The 26385-nt window shown below is 41.8% G+C and overlaps 1 protein-coding gene across 3 annotated transcripts in view; it reads right to left on the bottom strand.

Annotated features, from left to right (window-relative positions):
• Window positions 1–26385, bottom strand: part of LOC118517146 (potassium voltage-gated channel protein Shaw-like) — a 56374-nt gene that overhangs the window by 28277 nt on the left and 1712 nt on the right. The gene's annotated exons all lie outside the window — the stretch shown is intronic.

The raw sequence follows: 26385 nt of genomic DNA, 5'->3' as shown, positions 1-26385 counted from the left end.
CAAACATTTGCAACCCCCATCCAAACAACACCAATGTGCGGATGGCTCTCAACGGATTGCACACATTCTATTGCGCCACACTCGACAGCTTATCCCGGTTGACTGACAAATAAAAGGTTCAGCTGACAAATAAGCGTCGCCTAGCAGTCCTAGCGAATGATTTGCATCCAGTTGCCAGATTGGGAAACAAACTGTGCCCAAAGCTACGGACGAACGACCGTGTGGCACAACATCCTACTTGAAACACTCACACACACAATCGCCTCTGTTTGACTTATCCTTCAGCGGTGCAGGATTGAAGTACATCCGCGCCCGGGATGTGACCGAGCCTCGGGACATCTAGGTGAGTTTGGCAAATGTTAAAAAACATCACCGCGCTTCAAAGTGCCAAATTTGACAGCATTTGTGTCTAAAGTTGCCTCTCTCACAAACACACACACACACACACACACACACACACACACACAGATCGTTGTGCTCTTCGCTTCTCGATCCCACGATCAATGAGCCTCCGCTTGGGCAGAGATTCACCGAGAAGCATCTCCTTAAATCGGTGGAAACATTGTGGCAATTTTCGTATGCATTCCTCACGCTGGGAAATCACCGGTGAATTCCTTTCTTTCGTTTTTCGGCCATCCAGCGGCCAAGCGAGAATTCCACCATTGGGGCGTGCCACTGATTCGAGCAGCCATCGCATGAATGTTGAATTGCGGGGAGAAAAAAAAGAAGCAAAGTACGGTGTCACATTCCGGCGATGCTTACCGGCTCACCAACAGGTGAGAAATTACCCAAGCACAACGTTGCTGTCACCCGGCACGTTTGCTTTTTTCCCTCGTGGAAAAGCACACACACAAACATCCAAACCAAGGGAAATAATCATGCACAAGCAATTGGTAAACAGCAAAGCATCCCGGTACTTGAAAAAGCGACAAATGAACGCTTCCGTGCGGAAAGAAGTGTCGTATTTTGAAAAGGAAGTACATTAGGTTCAGTATTCTGTTGAATAAAGGTCTCATTAAAGCTGGGTCTCTTGTACGGTGTTTCAAAGTATAGCATGGAGAATGTCCCTTAGCTAGACATTTCCCTTTTACCAAATATATTCTTTCATCATCGTCACTTCTTATGGCCAATTGGAAGCTAACCAAAGCATTTAAATACATCTTTAAACTGCTAAGTAAATAATTCTTCAATGGAATAATCACAAATTATTTTCTTAAACTGAGAGGAATTTTCAAGCAACCATTTTAGGTGTTTTTTTTTTTCTCTAAAGAGTTTTAAGGAAAAAAAATTGTAACGAAAACTTTGAATGTATTCAATGGAAATAATTTTTAAGGTTGCTTATAAATACCTTTTGAGCCTTTTAACTATTTCAAAATATATTCTTGATATGATCATAACATTAAAGGTATTATACCAAACGTGCATTGCTTCTATTTTCACGACCTATCTCTCCCACAGGACATAAGCTATGCTCTGTCCAAAACAAACCCACATGCCATATTGTTCCTGCACGGTAAGTGAAAAACTAGTGTCATTTACCAACTATTTCTCACACCCCCAAGCAGGTAGAGTTCACCTGAATGGTACTGGAACTTCTGGTCCTATTTACTCTCGTTCGTTTGCCCACTCGCAAAAGCGAAGGTGATATTTCTATTTTGCTTTCCTTTGCGTACAGAGATTCCGCCGGAGGGGGAATTGAAATCCTTCAGGCAAATACCGTCCAATCCTCAGAACAAACTCCACGTTGCACACAGTTGCCGGTAAGCAATTTGAATAATAATTTAAATTTGTTTCCCTACATGTTTTCTCGTCTCCACGCTGGAGACAATGAGATACCAGCTATCCAAACAAATGCAGCCATACTAAACCAAACACACAGACACGACGATACAAGGTCCAAAGGCTGTATGCCTTCCTTTTCCAAAGCCCGGTATGAATGCCAGGATTAGGGAACGAAATTGTACGGCACAACTTTTTGCATCAGCACCAGAGCCGTTGGATTAAGACACTCGTAAATCATACACAGGCCTGGAAACTAACACAATCCCGCCAAAAAAGGGGGAGTGAAGTATACTAAAGCTGCACCAACTGTTGTACAAACAATTGTTAAATTTTACTGCAAAATTGCTTCCTTTACGTCTTGTTATACCTACGTTCAAATTCGATTTCAAATCAAATTGAGCCTTTTTTCGAATCCATTATACCTTTCAGCGATTGGGTACGTTAACCGGCACGTTGTGCTGAAGAACGCGTGTTGCTTGTTGTTTTCGTAGAGTTTTTTGTTTTTCGCCAGGAGCACCGAATGTCAAAAATGACCGCCCAGACCTGATTGAACCTTCTGCGAATTGTGCTCGACTTGTTTAACTATTTATGAGATTGGTTGTAGCTCCTGGGTGCCTGTAACTGGAATTCCGATAAAATCCAGACGAACGATCAAGTACTCTTCCTTCTCCGCTCCATTTCATTTGGCCAGGTTATTTGCTTCAAGGTTCATCAATTTGTGATACTGGAAGCCTTTAAATTAAATGATTATTGATATTAGGTTCTTTTCTGCGATTGGGAATCGATTTAAATTTTTATTTACTTCAATCCTTATGTTTATTCTTTGAAATATTACCCTCAAAATCTAACCGAGCTCACCCGGGATAAGGTGCCCTTTCACGGTTTGGAGAAGGAAATGTTTCCAAACCATCGTGAATTGTACTTATATTTGTAATTTAGCTTTAAGCAATACGGCCAGGCCGTTCTTTATGAATAAAAAAAAATATTACCCTCAAAATCAGAGTTTTTTGCTAGATTTTCGACCATCCTTATCTTCTGAAAACTCGGTCTCAGGTATTTGGCTAGAAATGTTCTTGCTTTGCCTATTGCTGGAACACTGCACATAACCAGCACGGTGCTCAAGTTCAGGCTCCGCAAGGTGAATGTTAATGTGAACACAACCTCCCATTTACCCACGCACTCATAAAATATCAATTACCTTCAAGGAACGTGCGTCCTCCCCCGAACTTCGCAATAAACATTCTCTTTTCAACCTTCAACCCTCAAAGTTCACATACCACCAATAGGGATGCGTCCACACCCGGAGGTCCCAAGCTTTTTCACCGATCGACGCTAATAGCGCTGGTTTCGGTTCGTACAGGTGCCGAAACATATACGGCAGCTTTAAAAAGCCCGAAACCCATGGCAAAAAGATGTTATGATTGTACTCAAGCAAAAAGAGCACCTCCAGCGGTGCTCAGGACCTTTCTGCAGCAGCCGACAAAGCGTCCGACTCATGTAGGCATAATTTAATTTATATCAGCGCCACCGTACCGAATCCGCTAACTCCAAGCTCATTCCGTAAAGGGCAATTGGGCTGATGCGGGCTTGACACCCGCGTACCGCGAAAGAAACATTTTGTTCTTTATATTGATGCGAACACACACACACAGCATCGTCATGCGTCATGCGTTCGAGCGTGATCCTCGCGAGAGATCTGGAGTGTATGTGTGTTTTACAACAAGGCGCCAAAAACCACCCCGTCGCGACGATTCTCGTGGCGTTTACCACGCATCGGCGCTTCGCAACATTCCGGCCATTGTTTACGGGTGGCTTGTGACGAGATGAGTAAACGTTTCACTTAGAACGCGGAATCCTAGACAAATATTTTATTATGTTTGTCATCCTCGTGTGCGCAGAAGAGCGGAGCGTAATGTGTGGGGAAGGTACTGTTTTGCATGTTACCATGATTGACAGAATTCCTAACGGGCTGGGTTGGTTGTGTAGGGTTTCATTTACACAGTGTGCGTCTGCTGACAGGCACAATATGGGAAGATAGGAGGCAGATTAAGCCTTTCACCTGGCGTGAATAAGAAACACAACTTAACAAGCTTGAAGCAGGTGCAAATTGAAGTTTTGGAACTATTTTATAATGAAATTTGCTTATCTTATTCCCGAAGGCTTTCTGAACATGTTAACACTCATTCGAAATTAAACATTTTTCGGAAGAAATTTTATCCAATTAGCTGTACAATAATTTCCAATGATATAATTTATGGAAATTCCCCACCACAGCAAGCGGCCACCCACCTTCCGTGAATCGACAGACGAAGATAAACACACGGTGGATCATAAACTCAAACGCAAAAAGGTGGTCCGTTCGGTAATGGCTGGGCCTGGTGTTTATCTTTTCAACTTTAACCCCCCCTTCCCACCATCAGCGCTGACTGATTATACAGTCAATTTTGTGCAAATGGGTTGTAATGGAGCTGCAAGCCTTCAGAATGATGATTACGATGATGATGATGATAAATTACCCTCCGGCAAGTAAAATGCTTTGTTTGGCGAGCGTTAAGCACCAGCTAGCTACCGAAGCGCTTCATTTCAACCAAACTCTTTAAAGCCACCAGCAGCAAGTCTCCATCGCATCGGCAGCATAAGCCACCAGGCGTCTCCATCGGCAGCATGAACCACCAGGCGTCTCCAACGCGTAGTATCAAACAGGTCATTATAATTAGCCAATTACTCGCTCTCTTTACTTTCTCGCATTGCTCGCTTCCGTTGATCGGCAGGCAAAAAGTCCAAAACTTAAATAAAGAGCAAAACCAAGCTTAGAGTTTAAATTTGTCTGGCTCGATGTGGTCCAACCATCCGTCCGAAGCGGACTAAATTTAGCAAATCGATAAAGATAACAAAATGATAGGTTTCAGCTCACGCTTTCTCGCTCGGCGATGCCAGCACACGTCTTACGCTGCTATTTCATCTGACGCTTCACGGTTTCATCCTAGAAGCACTTCGAAGCACATCGAGACCGACCACTTGTCGACGTGTGGGTTGTGTGCATCGGGAAAAACGGGAACAATCCAATCCGTATCAACAAGTTTATTGCTTTCCGGAGAATTTATACACACACACGCTCACAACGACCGGATGCTTTCGAGCGATAAAGCCATTGGAAGCCGTTGGAAGCCAACCGACGCGGTCAACGTCGGATGGGACGGATCGTCACAGCCTTGTTCCTTCCGCTCGAGCGAATCGGGCAACGATCGAACACTTCCGTTTGGGAAAATTTGTCAGATTTCATTGGAAATGGACTGGGCACGGGAAGCAACAGCAAAAAAAAACCGAGTCTTGCCCCTGGTCGTACAATAATTTCTCCCTTTTTGGCATCCGCTCGCCGAGGCACAGTTATGCACATCCGGCTGCTCGCTTTTGTCCGCAAAATCGCTCCATCGCTGCACAACACCAAAAACTTGTTCCGATATGTATGAATTCCATCGGACTCATCACATTTGCATAAAGGCACAAAGGGGAAGTTCATAAATCGAGATAGAACAGGCATTTTTTCGGCTAAAGAGAGGCTTTAGCTTCAGGTTACCGGTATGGTCGTTTGCATCGGGAAGCTGAAAAGCACGCAGAAAATAAATTGCAAAAAGTTTCTAATCCGGAATCGAGCACATGATGGAGCTAAAGCATTTATTGCTATGTGGGGGCTTTAACGTACAAGGGCCGCCATTCCAATGATAATAATCTGATCCGATAAAAATGCATTTGTAAAATTTTGGCATTTTTGTACCATTTTATTTAATTGTTTTCAATATTTTTCGGTGAAGTAATGGTCGACAAAATTTTGAAAATACATAAAAGCTTCTCCCCGCCATTTTGAAACGAACGCTTCATTTATCGGTGATAAACCGCAGTGATTTCGGCCTCCCTCCAATCATTATCGCACAGCTCATCTCAAATCACTTAAATCGATAAACCCATTAACTACCCGTTGGCCAACTTATTGCTTCGGTTCGGGACCCGCACACAAAAGTTCGATCTGGCCCAGAAGTGGTTGAAACTAATTTTCTATCCATTTCTCGCTTCCCTTCATCCCGAACTACTTCGCTTTCGCTCCCCAAAACTATAACGCGGCCGAAAAAGGAATCGAAACATCCGCAACAAATTAGACCGTGGTAGGGAAAAGTTTTCCATTTAACCTCCGAGAGTTCCAAGAACTTGGAAAATAATGCTGATGCTGTGTTCGTACCAAAGGGCGAGTGAGAGTGAGGTGTGAATGGAGACGGCGAATCTGAAACAATCGATGCGGTAAGAACGGTTTCGCAAAAGTGGCAGTACATATTTCGGCGCACACAGAGAGCAGAGCAAAAGAAAATGATGCCAATTTTTCATTTGCATTTTCACTAGAATGCAAGGAACATCCTACCTTTTTTCCAAACGAAATTTGTTCCCACTTAGCTTTCACACTTCACACTAAGTAAAACACTGCTTTGGCCTTGGCGAACAACATGACCTTTCGACTGGACTGACCTTCGCAAAAGCTAAAATTTGAAACCTCTTTCCTTTACAAACCATTTCATTTCACCAAAAGAAGCGCTTCATTCAATTTTGCGAGTTTTTTTGCGAGCCACTCACAAGGCAGCAATGACCGATGGAAAAATCAATTGTTTCTGTCACTAAAACTTGTCACTGTCAGTACCGGACCAGCAACGTTTCGCAGATAATTCGCCGAAAACATTCAATCATCTGCCTGCTCCGGATTTCACTCACACTCAATCTCTTCCCGCTAATACAAACGCTTATTGAAACAATAGGATTACTTTTCCCGCTTTAGCCGTGTCATTCAACATCGCTTACCGGAAGAGGCGGAGCAATGAAAAACACCTTGCGTTTTTTTTTTGCGCTCGGCTCGTGACACAGGAATAAGACTGTGCCGGGAATTATGACCGACGGACGCTCGGGTCAAAGTGCTGCCGGTTATTCAATGAACCATCGCATAATCTGATTCATTCAATATTGAGTTATGACACAGTGTGTGCGTGTTCGCGAGTTTGGCTTTCATTTTCATTGCCCGCGTTTTCTTTGAATATCCCTTAGCTGAAAGGCGACCGGTGATTGCGCTCAGCTGAAGCAAACGACATGGATTTGGATAGTGAAATAGGCGAGAAGTAAGCAATCGAGCAATGTTAGTAAGTGTCTTAGCAAAAGATTTGACAGCACCAATTTCATGCATGATTGCTCGTATGCGGTTTTTGGTAAGGGGGAAACGGACGAGCTGAAGATGAGCCGGACAAGAAGGACCAGCACTGGACAGGATCTGTTCGGTGCTTCGGGAAAGTTAAGTTGCCTTTATGTGGTTTGCTTTCGAAGTAGATGGAATGACAAAAGGATGAAGAAATGGCACAAGAAACAGACCAGCAGTTCTGCAGAAAGTGGACCAACTTCGGCCGGCAAAACTTTGCCTTACTTTGCGAAAACATTACTTGATGATGGCATGTGTTTCTTGATGGGAAATGGGTTCAATTTTCTCTTAAATGATACATCCTTTGTTTGGACAGAAAAAGAGCTTAAGTTTTCGTTCATGTATTCGAAGTAAATTGTTTGAAATGCATTCATAATTTGAACCATTCCTTGAGAGATACTTAAACAGCTGAATACGCCCAAAGTTATGCAATCCGCCTCACAAACTCATTGTCGATCTCAGCTTTCTCTTAATTTTGATCGCTTGCTTTAGCTTTTTTTCTTCTCCTTTTATTGTGAAATCACTCTAATCTGACAAATCCAGCTAAGCAAACAGCTTGCTGCTTCAAAGTTTCTCTTCGCTTCAGCAAAGACCGAAGACCCGTGTTCAATCTCCCTTTCATCACCTTTCACGACCAAGCTATCAATTATAATGGGGCAACATTTTGATTACAAGTCAATCACTTTTTAACTTTCAACATTTGCTTGTTTCCAGCAGTGTCCGTTTTCCCTTCCCCCTTCTGTAAACTTTTCCAACCATGGTGTTTTTGGTAGCTGTTTTCCACCCTCGGTTCGGTTCTCATCGTCCGATCGTGACATTATAATGATCGGGATATTCATTTTCCTGGTATTATAACTTTGGAGCTGGCCTGTGTGTCAATAATCCTCATTAGTGACAGCAATACATCGTTAACCTTTGCCTTCTTCATTTGTGGAAAATAATCACCTACAAAACAAGTAGATTTTTCCTCGAAATTATCGGTAATCTCCTACAGCTTCAATCGGGAAAATCGGTAAAACTCTTAAGCACAACTGGCTTAAAAACACACAAAACCACAACCAGCTTTCGTTCTCCACGGTTTTCCATCTCAACCCGAGGGTTTTTAATCAATTCTTTTGACAGCGAGCGATGCGAAACTTTAACATGCTTATCCATCTTTGTAAAAGGTTTTCTTTTTCTTGCCTTTTCAAAAACAAGCGTACAAGAGCTACCGCTCGTACCACCGAGACGGGGCTGAATAATGGCCATCATTTTCCATGAATCAAAAAACGAACCACCACTACCTTACGGCAATCGTAATCAATAATCGAAACAAACTTCAGTCTTATGGGATTTTTAGATGCCATGTCTTACCGTGTCTTTGGATAAAAGTACTCCCCAATAAAAACAACCCAAGCCATCGGACTGCCAGCAAATGGTTACTCTATTGGGTTAGATTAATGGTGTTTGAAACATTAAAGGGAAAAAAGGACGCTGGTTAGTGACACTGTAAATGGCGTAAAATATTTTTTATGGACCAAAAAAAACAAAAATATTTGCAACACCAGTTCATCACACGGAAGAGGAACAATGAGAATGAGAAACAATAGCAAAGGCCATCAAATGTCACCACCGTTCAACCCCAAAAACACAAAGAACAAGGCTGAAGGATTGGCGTACACAACAAAAAATGGGTAACGAAAACACCACAGAAAACGCACATTGACACTGGCGAAAGATCGTTTTCCTCCTAAAGGTGACCGGCAGCCATTTTGCACTCATCCCTTAGCGGGAAGAAGCGGGAAAAGGGCAAACGGAGGTTGACGTCGGTACTAAATTTATCGGGAAAGTTTTTAAATTTGACGCGCCGACGGTTGGATTCGGGCGTAGCCGGTCGGTGATGGCGCGAATTCAATTTGTTTCATCCAATCCTTGCGTTCTCGGGGCGCCCGGAAAGGTATGCGAAGTTGATAATGTTTCCTCCATTTTTTATTGCTTTTTATTGTGATTTGTGCACGAGAGAGGGGGGGGGGGGGGGGGGGCAAATTTTGTTTTGGTCCATACGATGGGACATTTTATTTGTTGGGTGAGTTGTTTTAAGGGGGTGCTCAGTGCACAAACTTGTGCCGAGTTTCAATTTTCGTTCTAAAAGTTCTGATAAAGCGCCATCTGTTGGAGTGCTAGCGAAGGTTTTTATATGAATTTGTTTAACTATTTTTGATCAAGTGGGCAAACTTTTCATGACTGCTTTTTGGTGCTCAAGAGAGGACCTAGAATTGTTTATAATTAGTTTAATTTTTTTCGACGAATTTTCACAAGTATTTAAAGTAATTTATTCATATTGTCATATTAAGGATGACATATGTATAGGCTTTCAATTTAATACTTATATTGTGCTTTGGCCGAGTTTTATTAATTAATTTATTAAATGAAGTTTTTTCGTCTTATAATATCCTTAATTTAGGCGATCCGATGGTAGAGGTGATAACGGCACCGGTCTTCACACGGCAGGACCGGGGTTTAAACCCCATCCAGACCACCTCCCCGTATGTAGGGCTGACTAAACAGAATTTTCATTTACATAAACTCAAATAAATGTTTGGTCCAACCTCCGATTCAGCTCTTCTGTGGCGCTCTCTACCAGACTTTATTAGTACTGTAATGATAGTACATCCAGAAATCAATACCATCTTCTGGAGACTGGATTTCGAGATGGAATTAATTATTTCATACCAACATTTAACACCATTAAACATAGCTAAATATCCTTCAGCAGTTATTAAACGTCTCAAGTAAACGCCTTCTCAACAGTCTCCCTTAAGCCTTAAGCAATAATCATTCACTCACCCAAAAAGCGTCCCTTTCTTGTACCTTGATCCTTCCCTGTTGACATTTAATATTTCATATGATCTTCATATCATATCAAACACACAACAATCCCTTCTCCGGTCAAAAAAGGTTATGGCATCTTCACCGACCGATGAATACGATGCGTTCTCCCTCGCTTTGAAATCTTCGTGAACCTTTCAACCCCCTTTTCCAAACCGATTGGTGGATTGATTCAAATAGGGTCAACAGCAGTGTAAAGCAATCTTGCCTAGAAACCCTCATCTAGATTTCTGCCAGGGTAACCCCTTTCAGTCGATGACAAACGAATGAGAGCCGCCTCTTGTTGAGCTACCAATATTCGGTTTTCTAACAACACGACACATGAATTCTGATCGGCTGTCGGTCAACAAAAGGGGGAGCTGTTTATCTATCTGTTGACACATACCATATGAGTTGCCATTATGGTATGCTTATGGTTTTCGAGACGTTTTAGGAGGTGATACTCCTTAGAGGGATTTTCTATTTTTAGTTGACGCTACAAGGGAACTTTTGCTTTAAGCGTAATGATACCACCATTCCACTCAATCTAGTAAAGAGCCTTCAAATCAGGCACATTTCCATATAAATCTACTCCAATGAGTCGCGTTCCTATTTCTTCCGGACGCGTTGATTGGAGGGCTTATTGGGGTGGGAAAAAAGCGACCTCAAACAAACCACACGCGCGCTTTCACTTTTCGCGGGTAGAAAATTACTTTCCCTCAGCAATCTGTCCGCACATTTGTCATATTTATGATCAGCTTCGCCGTCTCCCAGAAAGCCAAAGTAACAGTTTTCAAGTAGGTGGTAATGGAAAGCCATCCGTAAAAGTACATTCTTTTCAGATCTTTCATCATCTCGCTCGGCAAGAGCGTAAAGCGTTCTGGTTCTGGTTGCTCTCGGAATGTCTTTGCCTGGCGTCTTGCTACCATTTCTCTACCTACGCACCTACTCGTGCTCATTAATCGTGCACGGAATGCTGGGCCTTCAAATGCAAAAGAATGCTTGAGAGCATTTTTGCATAAACATATTTTGCCACATGGGTTGGCTTTCTGCCTTCCAACACAAAGGCACATCAATCGAGGCTAAACGCGTTGTTGAACACGTTAATTGAAATTTTTCCCCCCGAAAAGTACACTGTATTTGTGTGCGTGTTTGTGTGTGTGTGCCCGCGGTTTGTTTGTTTGTTCTCGTTGAGAAGATTTTAAAGATTAACAGAAAAGCAGATGAACTCGCCGGCGCTTAAGTCAATATTGATGGAGTTTGGGAAGCTTTTCTTTCGCGAATCGAAATTTCTTTGAAGTTCATCAAGCTCCAACAACGGCTTGCGCAAAGTTTTTCCCTCTACCACAGCCATCCTTAAAGCCATCTCCCTGTTGGAAGTCAACATTTCCGTTTGGTCGGACATGGAAAAAACCAAATCTTTTCCTTTCGCTGAAAATGGTTTCACCTAAGTGGTTACCTAAACGCAATTAATTCGGTGCGCATTTCCATCTCTCCCCGTTTTCCCGGTACCAATTACACCGTTTTCCTCGTTCCACCTGGTGGCAGTGGCACTGGTGGTGACAGGCGTAGGGGGAGTGCGAAGTGGGACCTTTTTTCTGGAATGCTCGTTTGGAACGCTTGGAGCTTAATTTTGGTTTAAAAATGTTCATCCCCATTCTCCTTCACCCGGCCAACATTAATCAGCAAAATATTTCTATTCTCTTAGTTATTGCCCAACTGTTGCTGAGCCGATGCAGCCGAGCCTTCGGTTCCGAGAATCGGTACTGAGGGGTTTTTTGTTTCCTACCTCCAAGTTCCATAATAAATGAGCACGCAATTTTTTGTTTTCACCGAAATTACAGTGTGAATCTGACAAAGCAAGCAAAAGGGAAAGAAAAGAGAATATTGTGAGGTGCTTCAGTTACCACCTTGGGCCAAAATAAAGATTAGCAGCGCACCCCATCTACCTCTAGCTGGTGTAAATAACTTCGGCAAATATTTGTCTCCCGTGATTTTGTTCCATTTTCCTGCTTTATTGATGCACCCGTTATTTACCTTCAGCAAATAATTTTTCCTCGCGCAGCCTCTGTACGGCCACAGGGATGTGTGCCACAGTGGTTGCGGTGTGAACTTTGTGAGAGAAAAATATTGCACGAATTTTAGAAGGCGTTCGCTGAACAAATAAACACTTGGTAAACTTAATAAATATATAAACTTATACAATTGCAAAAAAGTGTTAAGCATGTGTGTTCATGTGTGATAGGTTGCTCAAATTATTAACCTAGAGTTGTGAAAATTTGCTTGAGGTAAATGAGAAGCAATAAATTGTCCACGAAAAACCATGCATTCCTTTCTATTTGAATTACTCTAATAATCAAAGCGCCTGATAGTATGCAATCAAGAGTTTTAGGGCAATTGACGGTAAGATTCAATTTCAACAGTTTCCCGCTAGTTGAACATGATCATTCAATCGCTTGATTCAGAATTTTATAATTACTCGTACAAACTGCATTTCTAAACTAATTTGTATCTCACCACTCTTGAATGCACTATTTAAGAAAAGTTTGAGTTTTCATGATTAATCAGCCATAAATTTGAAACTGACCCTTCAAATATTTAGTTCAACTTCAGGCTCCAGTTAATGGATAGAAATTCTTAAACGAAAGCTCTCTCAACTATTGATAGCCACGAACGCTCAAAAAATGTTATTACAAAAATCATACAAATTGCATACTTCTAGGCGCACATAATCGATACAAATGTTCATAGCACACAATTAAAAATTACCCACACCTTTCCGATGCTCCAATTCTTTAAGCACTCCTAATGCTTCTCATTATGAGCAATTCACAAGAAATACCAATACCACCAGCACCAGAAATCATATTTTCTTGGATTCGCAGCTCTGACCTTTCTCTTTCAGCATCACGCAAGACAAGCGCTAATGTCACACTCTGACTGGCTCCTTGGAAAAGCGTGGCAACTCAACCACCTGACGTGATGAGCGGCAGCGTAGATGATGACAGCAAATGCTGATGAATCGTTACATTATTCAGATACAGAGAAAACACACACAGCCATTCTTCTCCTCATCGCTTCGAACTGTGTTCGAATTTCGGTAGAAAACCCGGCTCTAGAGCCGTGAGATACAGAGTTACATTATTGATGTTGCTTATTGTTATCTTTTCATGGGTTCGTGCTATTCTGTTTGCCACGGTTGTAAAAATAATCAACAATGAACAATACAGCTCGTGCTGGACAATGTGTCGGACGGAGAAGCAATAATTATATGTACCGGTTTCGGCAGTTCACTTTCAAAGCAGCACGAAACAGCCCAACATTAGAGCACGAGCGCTTGGCTTAACAAAAGACGCCGCTCTTTGTCTTCCGAATCTTGCTGAACGGTCCTTCTGAAGCGTCCTTTTTAGAGTTTCTAAAGCTCTTCCTCGTTCGGTTGTTTATATTCACGCAAAAGAAAATCCACAAAACACAGCAGTAACATCTGCCAAGCGCAGACTTGCAACCGATGTAACTTTCCGAATTTGTGCGGTCACTCTCACGAACACACCCCGAATGCGTAGTGGGAACCCCCCGTCTGCCAATGACATAAGGGTGGGCCGTAACTTCAGCTAGCCAGGCCGTTCGGCTAACTGTCCGGCTTGCGGCAAGTGCATAAATTCTTCGGATGAAAATTTCCAACCGCTGGCAATCAACAAATTTACGACTGGTCACACACACACACACACGCTGTGCAGCTCAGTCCACCATCATCCACAGTTGATTCACTTACTGGCACCCTTATTTACGCAGTGGGGTTTTGAACCACCATCCCAGGGGATGATGATGACTTCCATCCAGCTGAATAAACTACTAGCTCTAGTGTCACGACGAGCGTACGAGGTGCAAATCTCCAACATGTAACATGAAGCGTCATCACCCACGTTTGGTGGATGGTTCTAAGCTTTCCAATTCCAATGCTGGTGGTCCATGTCAGTGAGGCGGTGAGTAAACTTTACCCGATTGCTAATCAAATATGAGCTCTCACACCCAACCATTTGACGTTTGGCAGCTTCAGCAAAGCTGCGGCTGGTCAAAAGCGAAACCAACCTCGATCCCGTTGGCACAGTGTGGGCTCATTACAGTGCGGGTTGAGTTCAATTCAATTTGAGCTAGTGTATGCGCGCGTGTGTGTGTGTGTGTGCTTGTATGATTTTGTGTGGTCGTTGGGTCAATCATCAATCAGGTTAGCAAGGGCGGTAAAGTGGGCACACTGTCCAGCTAAGTATTCATTTCAAGAGCCGGATGCTTCTGCACTGCCCTAATGCTGTTTATGAAATGGAAATGAGTCTCTATCACTCGCTATGGCACTACAAAATGAGGTAGGTGAGTTTCGAGTGAAAATGATTGAACAGGGGCGTAAATAATTTCATGTTCTACTATGTTGTAGGGCGTGAAGTAAGCTCCACAGTAAGTTTGACGGATTGTGAAAATGGCAGTGCTTAATTATTGTTTACGCCTACAAGTAGGCAATGGGCAGAGCGAAATGATATGTGAGAATTACAATGTATGTGCATCACAGACTGTCAGTGTCGCAGGCCATTTATAACGAATTTTATCCAAATTTCAAATGACAGCGCCTAAATGCATGCAAATATTTTCTCATTTGTATTGAATTTATATGTTTTTGTAACTCACTTAAAGTAAACAGAAAGTGTTTTAAATCTATGTGCATTGCGCGCGCCTAGATGGAGGCTATTAACTTAAACAAGGAAGATTTAATATTCATGACTCTTCCTAAAATAAAATATAAATAAAAAAGATATATAAAATATATAAAAAATATATAAAATCTTCAAGTAAGATGAAAATATTCTACCTTTAGGCGTCAATGAACAGCTATCGAACGATATTTGATAAACGTCGTCATCGGCTATAGATTATGCTTTTAAATGCCACTTTATCGGCCAATACGATCCATGGCTGTGAGTATTCCCTTTATCGACCCTATCACGTACAGGAATCCCAAAAAAGCACAGAAAAGCATTCTCCATTACTTAAAAATGCAAAAAAAAAACGAAATACATGCTTTAAGCTTCCAAATAAATTGGGAAGAATGTGAAAAAAATGTATGGAATGTTCCATCAAGCTTTCAGCATAATTGCCGATTGAATAGAGAACGCACGCTTAGCAATGTCTATGTGCAACTCAACTAAAAATTCCAACAAATGTCCTTAAACCATACCATGTGATGGAAATGGAAAAACTGTCACTTGCATCGAGCCTTTCGTGGGACAAGGTTTTGCTTTGTCCAAACAATTTCAAGCATTCTAGTTTGTTTTGTGGTTTGTTTGAGAGATTCCGACTTCCGGGAGTGATCCTCCCGTGCAATGTTTGATAGTGCCAAGAGTTGCAATTTGAAGCAGGACAAAAAAAAACCAAAGCACAGAAATAAGAGAAACAACTCAAACGGCGGTTCTTTTATTCGAAAAACTTTTATTTGCTACTCGGGACTCGGTTCGCTGCATTCATCATCAAAGCAACAAAACTATAAACATAAACAAACACGCTCGCAAACGGAGATTCATGTTTCGCAATGTTTAATAAACATTTTCCTCCTTCAAAGAAGCCTCCTTCGTTTCTATATACTAACGCTTCTTTTGCTCGCTACCCTTTCGAGGTAGAACGTTCTTTCTGATGAACATACTGCGGAAATAAGCTGGATCTTGCTGACTGCAGTCCGTAATGGAGCAGGAAGGAAGAGAGAGAGAGAAAGAGATGGAGAGAGCAAGATTTGAGTCAACCGGCAGCGACCATAAACCCCCTGTACACGTTCACCATTATTCTGTCATCGGTGTCGTGTCGGGGCCCGATAGCCCGAAAATTTAAGGTGAATCCCTTTTTGCCGTGCCATGGTTCAACAGGAAATTGAAAGGAACCGTAACCGATCCACGCAGCGTTGGCAGCCGGATAACGATAAATCCGAAAAAAGGGTTAATCCAACGGAAGGATGGAGTGGGGAAGTTATTAGAGGAAAGGAGAGTAAGACTGGGAGGAGATTTTCTTTATAAAATCAGATCTGAATTTTGCCAACCAAAAAAGGGGTTTACTTGCTTGAAGGAGTTTTCTTGGAGAGTCATTTTTCATCGATTTTGTTCGTTTTGATTGGTTGCTCGAACGTAGTTGTAATTGACTGTCTGAACTTTGAGAATAAAGCGTGGGCATATAAATTTGAGATATTATTCGAACGCTATGAGTTATTGTAGTTAACATTAAGAACTTTAAATATGATTTTATTAATTTAATAAAATGATTGTTCTATTGAAGTTGTCGTGAAAAATTAATCAAAAAATAATTTAAATATAAAAATAAATCTATAAGTATAGAAAAAGCCCCTTTCAAAACACCCTTACAAAAGCGGAAAAGGATTGTAATCACATTACGCAAGACATTGTCACAACAGAGTCCCACACAAATACGCAACGGCACAACAACGCCAGGAGCAACCCTTCCAAAAAAAAAAAGTAACGAAGCTGTTCTTCATGTTTCGCCAAATCACTTCCACGCTTTATTGGGATTTCATAAATTTTATAATCCTTCCTCCTGAACTTAATCCCCGATGGCGATTCGTTCTTCTCCCATGCAGCAACCCGGCAGCAGTTGAATGGATTGAAGGACGCAGGCAAACAAAAAGGAACGCTGACTAAAACCATTCCAAGCCGTACCATCTGTGTCGTTCGTTCGACACACAAAAAGAAAAGAAAAAAGGCGACTGGGCACCAACAACAACGAAAAAATTAGATCTCACCGCCGAAGACGAATGGTTGTTGGTGCCTTTGGGGCCACTACTTAGCGTCGTGCTTACCGCAATCTCGATTTCGCTGCTTGGATGAAAAAATCGTTTTCTTTTCTTGCTTCTACTTAACAAAACATACTGCTCGTAACGCAGCAGGCTGGGGCGAGCTTGTTGTTGTTTGCTGCAAAACCTTCTTCGGCGCTTTAAGTAGCGTAACGGAATGTGTTTGCGCTCGTCTTCTCAACGAAGACGGTACATAAATCTAATGGCTTTACACTGAGTGGCATCATTTGTGGGTGAGTGTGTGTGTGTTTGTGGGCTACGAGAACACACAGGTGTGGTGCGCGTTTCAAGTTCGCATCGTAAATCGATGTATCGAAAACGGATATCGAGGTGCTATTAAATTACATTAGATTATTGCCGGCCGCTTCTGGCTTGCGGGTTCGGTTTTAGGAGAGCCAGCGGAACGGGACGAATTGATTGGCTCCATATCCGGTTTTTGGGCAGGAAAACGGTTGGAACGTAAAGGAGCGATTAATTCATAGAAGGCGGCGTACGGGTTGAGGGGAAATTTGACTGCAGCACATTTTACTACCATTATGGACACACTTAAATCGCAATTTGCAGGGCAGGGGAATCGTTGTCTATATGAGGAGTTTTAAAACAATCATATAATCTATTTAAAATTTGATTTTCATCGTTATTTTACTCACATCAGCTAAAGCTATCATAAAATTGGTTACTTTTCTTTCGACAAGCATAAGAAATAATTAGGAAAAAAATCAGAACAAAATAATTCTTATCAAATAAAAAAAACATGATGATTACGCCTAAAAGTATGCAAAATCAGTAGCAAAGATAATTTTGTTTTAATTGGCTTAGAATTTTTAATGCACTTTAAAGAGATATTCGTGATGTTACGAACTTGAATGATTTGTATTAAGAAGTCCAGCACGATTCGAAGCAAATTTTATTGTAAAGCTCTATTTTAAATCAATTATTTCAAGCGAAGCGAAAAGCGAAAATAAAACTTTTTATTTAAAATGCTTCAATTACGCCACATGTGTTAGATAATTTAAATTTAATATAAATTTATTGACCCATATTACAAATAAAGTAAAAGAATTCAAATTTTAGCATAGGCGATGCTTGATGTCTCAAAAAAACATTTTAGAACAATTTTGTACTCTTAAAAGAAACAAATACGGGTAATAAAAAAACATGCGCCTAAAACTATGCAAATTGCATGACAACTCTCCAAGAATCTTTCTTACTTGTTTTTTGACAGTTTTCAACGTCTCTTCGCACTCAATTCTTTTAAGCAAAAACAAACATCCTTTCAATTCCTCCAAATTGAAACTCCCTCACTAATGTAGGGAAAGGAAACAATCCCCCCCTCCAATACAAACACATTATTTTAAAACCACATCCAGTCAATCAACACCACAAATATGCTTCAAACCTTAGCCGGCTGTTTGTCAGGTTTGTTTGTTCCACTTCAACACTCTCGACACAGCAACACCAGACAGAATAGGAGCAAAAACTGACACGACTGCCTGCCGGGACGTATCAAATGCCACCGGAAAATCAAATCACTCGCCAAAAACTAAATCCCTCGAACGCCGCAAGGCACTTTCTCCGAAAATTCAATCGTTTTGGTGGGCTCTTCGTTAGATTTTCCTTACCGGCCCACCGATAAGGAGAAGCTGTTTGTGGCACACAAAAAAAAAAGAACATACAACACTATCACTCTTCTTCTCGGTGTTCTAGACTAAGCTTAGCACGCAAGACAAAAGCTCCTAGAACAGAACGCATCGGAGGCGATCCGCAGGCGTGCATGCTCCAAAAAACCCATCAATCAGTCGCTGTGGAAGTGTGGTGGCGTCTGTATGGACGTTCAAAAGCTGGGCAAAATACAAATCCTCACCCACAAATGCATCAATGTCGTTGCGTTTGGCGGGATTCTGAGCAGTGGGATTTTCTTCGAAACGCCCGAGGTGGCACATGGCTTTTGTTAGTGCTTTCGCCCACCTGACACTCGGTCCTGGAATCTGTGGCACACGCTTACACTTGTGCTACGCGGTAGCCTTGGATTTATTTTCGTTCCATATAATATTATGTACACTCGTACATGTGCTCGCTGTACATTTCGCGCCCCCGGTGGTGAAGAATAACGAAGATGGATGCTAACACCCATCGCCGAGCAAATGCAATGCAATCAAAACAGGAAACCAATTTCGATTTCATGTAGATTTTGTTCCAGCTTCCAGCAATGTTGCTCGATCGGATCGAACAGAATCGACAGGGTTAAATCATCACAAGTTGAGCAGCTGGTTGAGATGGTACATCTGCATTGCTATACGCGCCGGGATGCGGTTTCTACCGGGTGAATCTTCTTACCCAAGCCCCTAGTCCAATATGCATGTGTTGCTGAGATAATACTAAGCCAGAGAGAGCGTATGTGTGTGTGTGTGTGTGTGTGGGCTTAACCCTCGTCAAAAAACCACTCTCGAATCCTTCTTCGAAATCATGCCTCAGCAAACCTCAGCCGGATCAGGTGAGAATACAGAAACCAAAAACTAACCACTTCCTTCCGAATACGGTACAAGCGTATTGTGTGGGCCGAACGAATCCATTAGCACACCTGGCGCTTATCGGAAAAAGTCAGCACTACACCTCAAAACCTCAAACATCAGTCCGATTGCAAACCGCTCGATAATTAAGGCGTTAAATGGCAACCTGGATAGCGTCCGTTACAATCCGGACACTCGGTACGCCTTTGTGTCTACGCATCAAAGAGCGCACCGGTTTCCGTTTAAAGTCCTTTTCCGTCCTTTGAGCCTCACAAATAGAAACTTCTATTTCTCTTGTGTGAACTGAAACCAAACTCGATCAATTTCTCCCTGCTAGCTTTCTCGTACCAGCAGTTCAAAAATAGCTTTTGAAAGGGAGAAGAAATGGAACGATATCACATTCTTACAACCCACTGCCACTTCACCCATCACAACTACTCAAGTAATGGGAAACTTTTTAAGCAAAAAGCACTAAAATGCAGGATATATCGTCCCGCTTGAGAAGCACTTCTATTTTTTTGCCTCGTCAGGTCAACCCTACTTCTAACAGCAAACCAACCATACACACACACAAAATAGACACAAAACCACCAAACCAAGCTCGGGTACAGGGCCAGGAGTTCGGGCTACAAATTGAGTAGCAAAATTAATGATTCCAGTTAAATCTGTTCGATCGGTAGCAGAGGCTGACGGACGGGATAGAGCTGAGCTGGTTACATCTTAATGCTCGCTCCAGAGAAGTCAATTCAACCGGGGTAGTCGGGGAAAAGGAAAGAAACTCCCAGGAGAAAAAGAGAGAGAGCACTTGTACTTGTGAAATAGAGATGAAATCCTTAATTTTGTTACTTGTGTACCTTCACCATGAACGGGAACAGATCTGGATGTTGGATTACATCACTCGGAATCCTGCAGATTCTGTATCATTAAACCCGGGTGCGCTTGTTCGCAGTAATCTACTGCTGCTGTTGGTGGGCGGGAACTGGGCTGTACTTTTGCAGCCATGTCTTGAGGAGGTTGAGTTTTTACTGCGTGCCTATTCTTATCCGACAGGATAACAAGCAAATAAATTAATTACTCCCGAACGGTACGGATTAAGGAGGCATTTCTATTTCATCGTCTTGCTCAAGATATCTAATTTCAAGGTTCATTCTTCATCTCGTTTTCTTCTCCCGGGAGATGGATGCTATTTTACAGTGAAATTGTAAAACGATTCCGAGAAATATAGCTTCCTGTTTTGTAGGCTTAATGAGAATTGGAGCATTAGCATTAGTTAACGATGGCACGGGGGCGGTTCGGTGGCCGAGGCGACAGCGGCGCCGGTCTTCACACGGCAGGACCGGGGTTCGAATCCCATCCAGACCGCCTCCCCGTACGCAGGGCTGACTACTTTGCTATGGGTAAAACCAGTCACAGAAAGCCAGAAATGGCAGGCCAAGACCTTTCGAGGTTGTAGTGCCACCGAAGAAGAAGAAGAACGATGGCACGTGGTTTTTATGCATTATATCATTTAAAATATATTTCTTTTTATCTCTTAATGGATTAACATCAAGGAACACTACAATAAGCGTTTTAAAAACGCCTGAAGTTATGCAATTTGAATAACACAATTCAATTCCTAGCGCTATACCGCCTAAATCTATGCAACAAGTTGAATTCGACTATCTTTATAGTTGAGTTTGAGTTATTTAAGCTAATGTTGACATAGTAGAATTATTAAACTACTTAAGTACAAAAACTAATGGAGTCAAAGTCAAATACTTAATTTCAATAAAAACTGAGGAGATCGCATATTTAAATAAAGCATTAAGACATGAATCAATACCTCGTATGTTAAGAGAGAATTAAATAAAGCATTAAGACATGAATCAATACCTCGTATGTTAAAGCAATTCAAGCAGAGGGCTTCTTCTTCTTCTTTTCCTTTAAATTGAACATTTATCCCGAATCGCCTAAAGCTATGCAATTTAATGATAAAATAAACGCCAGTCTATCGTGCTATTCGCCTTAATGTATGCAACGGGACGGTAAATGACTGTTGCATCTCGTTTGAAACCGATTCGATTCCATCAAAAGTTGTGTAAATTTTATTACAAATTACCAAAGTCGAACAGTCTCCCGAGCCGACGCGCACACCGCTTGATATTGTTTTTATCGTAATTGATCTTTCAAATGCAATTACTCGCCATTGAAAGCGGGCTGAGCTCATCACCGGCAGGATGAATTATTCACCCTTTGGTGCAATAAATTGTTTATTTACGTTTCGTCGATCGCGCATTTCTATTTGATCTAACTAATTCGAAAACAAACTATTCATCCATCCGGCTCGTTCGTCGGAAACTCTGCTTCAAACCCAATAAATCGATTGCCCGCCTGTCGGTCGGTCGGTCGGTCGGTCGGACGCATCATTATTAAAGCGAGGTTCGTAAATATAAACTAACCGCAAGTTCCGGCCTGTGTGTCCAGGATGTCCGGGATGCAGTTTGCCTCGAAGCAGATGGTAGGCGTACGTGGCTCACTATCAATTATGCTAATTATGCGCTCGATTGTACTCGGGCATGGCAGGTGGTTTCCGCTGAACCAGCTTCAAACGGGAGCAAGCTGATAGTGTGGGGAAATCGAAGAGTAATTTTGATAAACTCCTTCATTAGCGTGTAACGTGGGTATAATTATGTCACAACCAATTCTGCACCGACATTGTCTTTAAGAACGATTATTTGCATGTAATTTTCAGCTGAAGAACGTGAATCGCTCGGCGTACCAATCAAGTTATGGCCGAGAAAATCGTTTTCTACAAACCCTCAGGATAATTCTTAAGTTCGCGTGCTATAAACTCTATAAATTCGTGCTATAAATGTATAAAGCACCTCCAGGGCACTCAACAGCAAACAAGCTTATGATATTAATCTTACACCCAGTGACAGGAAGGTTAAATTGAAAAAAAAAAACTCAACAAACGCTTGTTCATTTCACGAAAGCAGCATCTCCGGGGTTAGCGCCAGCAGGGAATGAAATCTCGGCTCATTCTGCCAAAAACTAGCCACGAGCTAAATGTGCATAAATGAATCATTTCCCCGTACCAGCAAAGTGAACCAAATGAAAGATTAGCTTATGAAAAATGGATGAAATTCTCATCTGGCAGTGTAGATTGTCTTCATCATCATCATCCACATCATCATCGTCGTCGTCGTCGTCGTACAGCACCTTCAACAAGAACACTTGCCGGACAAGCTTAACCCAACCCAACACACACACATACACAAAAAAGGAAAACCTTTTCTTCGCTATTCTTGAGGGATTGAGCGGTTCTTTGCTCGTTTCTGAGAATACAACCCTAGCGAGAAGAAAAAAAGGCCACATCCTCTTTGGCACCACAAGAATCTGAATCCGAGGTGGTTAAATTCCGTTTCGGATGATGTACGATAAATATCTACACATTCGATCTGACCGTCCTCGTTGACCTCACCGGGGTTGACTTTTTTGCCTGTGGTTCTCCCATTATTTATGCTTCGAAGTAAATTGAGAAATCTCCTACAGCCGGTGGTAGAGCTAGAGCGAACAGCTACAGCAAGATTGTCATAAATAAATTTTTCTCCATTTTTTTTTTGCTTTCTCACCTCCAACCTCCATCTTAAGCGGATTCGAACACGAGATGCTAGACTTGAAGTCATGCTCGATGGAATATTTTACGCTTCAAGATGCAAAACCGTACACGCCTTCTCGGCCAGGAAAAACAAGCTCGTAGGTGGTGGCTAGACGTGGTGGACGTGTGGTTCAAAATTCCCATGACCGTAACCCTGGCTGCCAAATGAATACATGAGTGCCCAGTCTCCAACAAAAACTCCACCAATCACCCCGAGAATGGAAAACTCCCAACGGAGCACCCCTTAAACACCCTTCGAACCAGAACGTTGCAACCCGCTCGCAATCAAAATAAGCAATTTTCCAAATGGTCTTTCAAGTGTGATGTGATTCTTTTTCTTGCTTTCTGGGGTTTAGTTTTTCCTCTCTCTCTCTCGTTTGATTGGAAACTTTTCACACGGACACAGGTGGGTCACATTTTTCAGTTCCGGTGTGGAAGTGCGAGATGGTACGGTGTGTTTGGATTTTCTTCGCCACCAAATGATGCTCTATGGTGGGGGATTTTTATTTCAAAGCTGCTACAACTACACTACTCGCTCATCGACACCATCTGTTTTATTGTTTCGCTTCTCCAAACAACGTGAATTTAAGGGGTGTAAACATCTGAGATGCTATTGCTCTGGGGTCCAATGAATTTTATTTTCGTTTTCTATCAATAATCGTGTTTCAGAACTATAATAACATAATTTCACCAATCCTTATAATAATATTTTTGAATGGATACAACAAAATCATGCCATAAATCTATATGTATGAGATTCCAAAACAACCACGAAGCTATTCGACATATTGGTTCGACAAATTGCTACAAATAAATCAAAAAAAATGGTGAAAAATTATTGATGATTCAATTATTTATTTATTTTTTTAGGATTACGGCTTGACGCCGTATTGTCAACACCGCATGTGTTGACTTTTAGAAATTCACAAAAATTCATTTATTCATTCAATTATAAACGGCAAAATTATTGAGCTATAGAAACAGAAATAGAAGCATTCTTATTAAATTTTGAAAACAAAAAACAAAACCAAAATGCGCCTTAAGCTTTACAATTAACCCCACCATTTCTGTTTTTTAGAGGAGATAAAATTCATATGCAAACATTCAATAGAATGGCAATCAAAACTTAGGAACCATTGTCATGCAGTAAATGAAGAGAAATTCGAAAAAAGGCGCCTTAATTGCGTTATGCAAATTGCTAACCAAATATTTAAAAATGAGATCGCTTGCAATGTTGAGCCCAACATGCGGATGCTGTCAAGTTCTTCTACTATATTGAATTTGTTTTGCTACTAAATTATGTGACCATGAACATTCAAATAAAGTATAGTTTTAAAGTTATATGTGTACATAATATTTTTCAACCAATAACTCAAGAACTTTCCAGAGGAGACACTCCCGAAGCTCGAACTTTAAATTTCCTGACCAAACCGAGACCGAGCAAGACAAAAGTTAGAATCAACATTTCAACTCCTTTCGGTTCTTTTGTTTGCCACTGCCACTCAGTTCCATTATAGTTTCGTCTGCACCGCACCAACCCTCCAGCTGACCCCAAACCCAGAAAAGCTAACGATGTAATTCAACCGTACACAGCGGCTTCACGGTCACAGCGAGCGATGCGCGAGGCACGATCTAATTAATGATTTACAGATGCCAAGCCGAACGGGAAAAACCCTATGCCAACAAAAAGTGCTGCACCGTACCCCAAAATTCACTTAGCATTCATTAGCTATTTCCACCATTTATTATGACGGCATTATCACAATGGCGAACTCTGGCAGGAGCCAATTAAAACGATATCCTGGCGAGGGTTCTGGTCTGGATTGGCAAATCGGCAAGTGTACGGTGTGTTGTGTGCGGAGTGTCCTCGGTTTTCGAATCAGTTCGAGAGAATTGGAGTGCGAAACAGTCACCAGCTGGGTCACCGTGTTCTGCACTGACGCACTGTAACGCGGTGTGTGTGTGCGGTAGGCAAATCCGGACCAGAATGAACTTAGCGCCGAGATTGAGCAAATGGTTCCGGTAGGTCGGTTCGGGAAGAGCTCTCAACTTTCAGTTTCATACGCGAATCTTACGCAGCATGAAGACGGAGACGGCATGGATGAGGAGAGTGAAATTAAATCAACACGATTGCATGGAACCTTCCCTTTCGGTGGAGTGTCGTTGGACATGAAGTTAATTTTTTTCGTTCTCGCACACACACACATAACCTGAAGGATACTTTATCGCAATCTTCACCTCTCAAATGGCTAAAGCGCCATGCTGGAGTCTTCATAAAGCATCAGTAACTGCTTTATCGTCCTTTATCCACCAGCCGGTCCATCGTTCGCCATCGTTTCCTTGAAGCTGTCAGACCGAAGAACACAGGTTTACCATCACGGCCTGCACGTGACCCTGAGACAAGGAAACGAAGTAGACGAAGATGAAGGCGTCCACACACACACTCACGCACAAAGTCACTCTCACTCTCAAGGGACGACGCTACCTACCGTGGGCAACGGGGCAACACAAGCACATAATTGAATCGAATTGGACGACTCCCGACGTTCCCACCGGGAGACGACGCCAACAGCAACACGAACACCGGAAGCACCAGCAAAAAAAGGTGGGTCATAAAAGTAATCGTTTATTTTCGTCAAATTAGATTATGCATAGGTTTGCCATTCTTCATTCGGTCGTTCATCTGCGTGCGAGGTAGCGTAAGCGCTCGATAATCGTCTGACGCATTGCCACCGGGAAACAAAAAAAAACAAAACGAAAGAAGCTTCTTAAAGAAAGCAACATAGAAAGAAAGAAGCTATGAGAAAGATTTTGACTTTGGTTTCTTCTTGGGAATTGGTGGAAAACATTGGCGTCGGTGCTAGATGCTCTAGTGCTCGTGGAGACATTGCAGCAGTAATGAAGTTTTATTGGAGACTGATGAGATTCCAATTGAATAGCTTGTGGTGCAATGTACGGATTGACAACGAGTCTCGAGCCTAGCGATGAAATTAAGATTGAAAAGGAATTTTCAGCAGATCTGGTTGTAATTTAATAAAAGATTAATCCGATTCCTTTGTGCCGTAAAATATTCATTTTTTATCAGCCTAAGATTCAAATCAGTAACAAAGTGATAAATACAAATCAAAAACACGCTTAAATCCATTTCAAATCAGCTTCATCTAGCGCCTAAAGTTAGGCAACATTTGGTCTTATATTTTATCAACCTAATAACAAAGCTTCGAGCCTCTAATATAATCTGATATCTAACTAAAAAAAGTTCATTTATCGCCTTTGCAGTTTTGCAAATATTGTTTTATTATAAGACTTCAAACCCAGTGCGTAATGCTTGATATAGTTACAACAACACGTAGAAATATTTGGTTTGGTTTTTATTTCATTTTAAATCGTTTAAAACCTCAAATTGATTTCTATTACCAGCAACAATCGTGTAACACTGCAACAACAGCAAAAGCAAAACATCAATCCTGCCCATCAATCTGTTCGAAATCAGCTTCAAACAACGCCTAAAGTTATGCTTTTATTTTTAATCTACTAGAAC

Source organism: Anopheles stephensi, unplaced genomic scaffold (assembly GCF_013141755.1).
Source record: "Anopheles stephensi strain Indian unplaced genomic scaffold, UCI_ANSTEP_V1.0 ucontig53, whole genome shotgun sequence".
NCBI lineage: Eukaryota > Metazoa > Arthropoda > Insecta > Diptera > Culicidae > Anopheles > Anopheles stephensi.
The sequence above is the reverse complement of the archived record's forward strand: the minus strand, read 5'-3'. Positions and strand labels throughout refer to the sequence as shown.